This window comes from Callospermophilus lateralis, chromosome 3 (genome assembly GCF_048772815.1).
Source record: "Callospermophilus lateralis isolate mCalLat2 chromosome 3, mCalLat2.hap1, whole genome shotgun sequence".
NCBI lineage: Eukaryota > Metazoa > Chordata > Mammalia > Rodentia > Sciuridae > Callospermophilus > Callospermophilus lateralis.
Window position 1 is genome coordinate 134,688,418 of NC_135307.1, and position 6,000 is coordinate 134,694,417.

The following is a 6,000-nucleotide window of genomic DNA, read 5'->3' on the forward strand; positions in this document are numbered from 1 at the left end:
TCTCTAGCCCTTTTTAAAAATATTTTATTTTGAGGGGCTGGGGTTGTGGCTCAGTGGTAGAGTGCTTGCCCCCTGTGTGGGGCACTGGGTTCCTTCCTCAGCACCACATAAATTAATAAAATAAGATAGTGTATCCATCGACAACTAAAAAAATTTTTTAAAAAATTTTTATTTTGAGACAGGGTCTCACCAAGTTGCTTAAGGCCTTGCTAAGCTGCTGAGACTAGCCTCAAATTTGTAACCTTCCTGCCTCAGCATCCTGAGTCAGAGATTACAGGTATGTGCTACAGTTTCTGGCTCTAGTCACTCTTGACCCACCTTTGCTGGTACTGTGGAGAAAATACTACTGCACTTATAAATTTGTTTTCCTAGTCACTTGCCCTCCAGGTAACCTCCTGTTGGACCAGTTCTGCACCTAGTATGTGTTTCTACACTTAGCATTTCATGGGGTAATTAGTCTGACTCTCATATCTAATTGAACTTAAAAACTACATTAGTTAATTACCTTCTCTCCCGATGAATATCCAACTGGGAGTCAGAAAACTAGGGTTTGAATTTGTTTTATGACCTCAGGAAAGCTATAGCAACTATTACTATTAATGGCATTGGAGTGACTCCTTAGGATCAGGGATGGTGTGAAAGCCCTTACCTACAATGAAAATTTTTATTTAAACCAACAGGGCAGCTATCATTATCCCTGTTTTATTGATGAGAATAGATTCATGTTAACTTGTTTAGAATTACTCCGTAGTAAGTAATGAGGCCAACTTACATCTGTGAACACACCTGTCTAAACTTTACCTTTCTCATTTGTAAAATGAATTTGCTACTTCTCAGGTAATGTGATGATTTATCTGAAAGTGCTTAGCATGGTTTGTTGTGAACACTCCATTTCATTCCTTCCAACATAGTTAGGCTTCCATATTCTCTTGGATTCAGCTCTGTCTGTAGCTTCTACAACTCTCATTCTCACCTTCTCTAGGTTATGCATCATGGCAACCAAGCATTTCTGACCTGTTTGGAAAGGGACGTGGGTAATTTGAACATTAATGGATTCCAACAGCCAATCTTGAAATGGGTTTGTGGCAGGTCAGTCCCATCACTACATCCAGCTGCTTGGACACTTTCACCCTGTCCCACCCTGGGCCAGGAAACCCAGATGGGCACAGGCTTATAGGGCACTAAAAATGGAATAGACTTGCTGACCCATTCTGTTACCCTATCAGGGGGAAAAAGGAGGACCACTGAAAGGTCGGCAACCCAATTACTAAGAGCTCATGGATTGTTAAATTGCAAGCACACACCACAAGATAAAGCTCGTTTGCCTGAAATCTCAGGACTTTATTTCCCTAGAAGCCCTTGGAGCCTGGATTATGGCCAGTCATTTTAGACTGTCAGTTACCTTTCACCTGCCTATTTATTCTCAAAACACGAAGTGAGGGAGTGAGCTGCTCATCCCCTGTATCCAGGAGAGGCATCCAGCACATGGGCTGCTGTAAGGCTCAGTGATAGGTCTACTCCAGATGGGATTGCTAGGGTGGGACTGAGGTTCTCACGAGTGAAGGATGGGCATGACAAAAGAGGGCATTACGAAGGTAGAGCAAGGAATGGGTACACAGCATTCCTGTGCATGCATACCCAAGTCCTAGCTACCATACCTTAAGCAGTCCTGAAGTAGACTGGAAAAGCCAGCAACAGGTTTTGTACAAAGGCTTTGTAAGTACAGACATACCATTGATCACTAAAATAGCAGATCTCTGGGGTCCTAGTAGTGCTGAGTGACTGAAGAAGAGGCTCAGGTGGTCGGGGAGAGAGACCCCTCAAGTTCTCCTTGGCCCAGAAAACTGTCCTAATACAGTCAGATGAGGAGCCCTGAGAGGAGTGCACTTTGGAGGCTAACGGGCTGATAGATGGAGTCGAGAACCTGCTGGGAATAGGGGATTTGGGAGGACACCTGCGGATCAGGACACTTTGAGGTAGTAGAGCTGAGAGTAGAGGATACCTGAAACAGAAACCCCAAGAGGGTGGAGGGTCAGGGCAGGGTTTCATGATTGGTGGGTGGGGCCATTTTTGTGAGCACCACAAGGTGGCAGCACCTGTCTGTTGGATGCAGCAGGCTGTCTCTGGAACCTTCACTGCACCCGGTCCTGGCTCCTCTATTTGAGCAGATTCTTGCCTCAGGCTGGGTGACATCTTCTGGCCTGCCTTCTAGGATTGAAGCTAGAACACAACCAGTCAGAATGGATTTAGGATTTTTGTGACCATCTCTGAGAGTGCAACAGACATGTTCTGTCCTCAGGATGGGTCCCACACATTGGGACCACTTTGTGTAGCCTGGTGCTAGCCTGCCTGTCCACACTGTCTGCCTCACTTAATTCTTACATCAGCCCTGTGGAAGTTTTTATTCTTACTGTTTCTAGATCAGCAGACCAGTTTAGGGAGGTGAAGAGACTCCATGGAGTTCACGTAGTCAACTTGATGGAGCCAGGATTTAAATCCAGAGCTGTATGATTCTGAAGGCCACTCCCCAGCCCCCAATGTTCCCTGTTGCCTGGACACTTACTCTTTGTATCAGAATCCCTGACTGGTCATCTGGACAACTTACTGCAGGCTGAGGGACCCCTGGAAAAGCCTGAACTGGAGCAACTTTAAGAATATGAAAAGGATTTGGAGTAGAGAACCATGAAGCTCGGGGGGTTAAATTTCTTGAACTTGGAGAAGTGACTTTTGGGAGTCATGGGCTTCAGTGTATGTACTGTAAATACAGGGATGTCATTTAGTCATCTTTGTCTGAATTACAGGAAGTTAAGCCTAAAATACAACAGTAGGAATTTTGAGAAGTTATACATGGAAAGAACTCCTTGGACATTGAAAGGAATTCTTGAAACATTCTAGTTACCTTTCTACAAACACTTGTGGAGGAGGTGGTTTTACTACTAAGTACTGGAGATAAAATAGTGATCACAATACTTCTGGTCAACATCCTTATGATGGTTCAGTGCTGAGGGTTGGGGCAGAAACATGGGACTGTGTGCTGGACACTCCATCCTGCCATCCTGTCTGGCCCAGGGAAGGCCTCCCAGGCAGTCCTGGCTGAGCTGAAGTCCTGAGCTGAGATCTGAAGGAGGCTGAGGCAGGAGGATCACAAGTTCTAGGCCAAGATCAGCAATTTAGTGAGATCCTGTCTCAAAATTGAAAAAAGGTCTGGGAATAGCTCAGTGGTAAAATGCCCTGGACCCAGTCTCTAGTACCACAAAACAAAACAGAACAGAACAAAAGAAATACAGTGTTACATTGGTAAGTGGCCTGGGCCCTTTGGGAATCTAACATGGCTAGTGTTTCCTCCCATCATGGAACCAAATGTGGTTTATTTTAGCATAGGATTAACTGGTTGGCTTTTTTTTAGGAACTATGATGTATAAAATTTTAAGATTCCTGTATCTGTAACCACAGTTAATTGTGAGTCTATGCATCCCACCGCTAGAAAGGCCTGAATTTGGACATTTGGGAAAATATGAAAATAATCACACGGAGAGAATATGAAGAGAATCACAGAGTTTTGTGAAATGCTCACAAAAAGAGACTCTTGGGACTCAAGATGGAGTTGCTTCAGCCATCTCAGGCTCACTCCAGGAGCCTATGGAAGAGAATAGTGGATGAAAATATTGTTTATAACATTACTTACCTTACTTTAAAAAATTCCAATCTAATAGCTTGAATTCATAAAAGTCAGATGTGCTTTGAGGTGATTCTACAGGTTCTGCAGTATTCCTTGGTTCCTGGTTGTTTGCATATCTCCTGTACACTCTCACCTACAAAGCTTCTTATCCAGCAAGGAGGTTGTGTTTTAATCCATATACCCAAAGGAGGCTTGGCCACAAAGGTGACAAAGTCGTTTTGTTTCCCCCTTTGGGAGAGGTTCTTAAGCCAACAATGGCAGTCATTTAAGTGACTAAGTTGCATCACTGCAGCCTCTGCTAATAAAAGAGTATGTGAAGGCTGGGATTGTGTCTCAGTGGTAGAGCGCTCGCCTAGTGTGGGCGGGACCCGGGTTTGATTCTCAGCACCACATAAAAAAATAAAAAGGCATTTTGTTGTGTCCATCTACAAAAAAAAAAAAAAAAGATTCATATTCTCCCCCTCCCTCCCTCCCTCCCCCCCCTCTCTCTCCCCTAAAATTAAAAAAAAAGTATGTGATTATGAGAATTGGTTGGAATTTTTTTTTGTTCAGCACAAGGACTCTGAAAGCGGTCTGAAGATTTCACTGTGCCATGGCTGAGACAATAAAATAAGAATTTAACTCTTTAAGGGACTCCTTTGAAGCAGATACACTTGGATGGAAAAGTATGTTTACAAAAACAAATTTTGTTTTCTGGATGTCACACCTCTTGTACAGCCTTCTCCGAACACTGTCCTCTTAGCCATTTTGTGTGCAAAAAGCTATTTTGTGAGCAAAAAAGTTTACTATGCATATCTATCCTCCAAGATGCATGGCTGCATTTTTCTGTCATGTATATAGGGAATGTTTTTGCACACTTGTACATTTTTATCCCCACTTTTTCTCAAAAATCTCTCTCACAAATCTCTTATTCATACACTCTTGAGCATCATGTCACACAGCTTTGATCATTCACATCACATATGCACCTCCTTGGCCACTCAGTGCACACATACACACCAAGAGCTTCTTTAAATATTCTCATCACATACACATACCCTTGAATGTTCACATCACACACAAACCCTTGAATGTTCTTATCACATATAGCTACAGACCCTTGAGATCTGATACACATATATCCTTGAATGTTCACCAACACACATGCACACTATTCACACATCTTTGAAACTTGATAGAATGCACATACACATTCTTGAGCATTCATGTCACATGCTCATGAATATTCTGACCTCACACACTGTTCAGGTTGTTTTGCCTGTTGCTTCCAGATCCTCAGATTCTTCCCCTGCTGTTTTGAGCAGTGTATTTGTGCATGTGTGTGTGCATATGTTGGGAGATATGCATGAGGATCCCTGTAAATCACATTTCTCAAGTTGTCTTGCCCACTGGAATCCAGCTGGATTTGGCCAATAAGAGGTACTGGTGAGAAACTGAAGAGAAGATATGCCAAGCATTTCTCCTCATTCTTTGCTTTGGTGGCATTTCCAGTATCTGTGGTCCCAGATACCACTGGCAGCCTTCCCTGTCTGCAGGATGGATGAGGCTCCTGGTAACATCACCTCCTTCTGTTCCTCCAGCCCGAGGAGTGGTGGTAGCTTCTGCTTTAATTTCTGGGCTGTTCACCATCCCCTCCTGCATTTGTTTAACCATCTTATCAACACCTTTGTAATTCCCTCTTCTGAACTACCTGGCATGGATGGCTTTTTCCTAACTGGATCCTGATTGATGCTCAGCCAACACCTACTTTAGAATATTCTCATCCCTAGTGTACAGCCTTTTCCTCTGACTGTGGTCAGAACTTTGTTGGATCAAACCCTGGTTTGGAATATTCAGTATTTGCTGAATGAATATAGTGACAACTGCTGGGATCCTTCCCGGATGGAGCTTGTTGCATCCCTAAATACCTGAACGTAGGGGCATCTTCAGTCTTGTCTAGGTGGATTATGAATAACGGTGTTAGCGACCAGCCTCATGGGGTTCTTGATCTTGGACAAAGCTCATTTGGAGGCTGGAGGGTGAGCTTCCCTCAACTGAGTCATTCTTTTTTTTTTTTTTTTAAATATTTATTTTTTAGTTTTCGGCGGACACAACATCTTTGTTTGTGGTGCTGAGGATCGAACCCGGGCTGCACGCATGCCAGGCGAGCGCGCTACTGCTTGAGCCACATCCCCAGCCCCTCAACTGAGTCATTCTTGTGGAAACTTAAAGGGACAGTAGGCACAACCAGGTTTTGCCTCAGTAGTCCAGATGTGACTTCAGAAGCAAGGGACCTTCACCGATTGGGTTAAATAGGAAAGACTCTCTCTAAAGACTTAGTT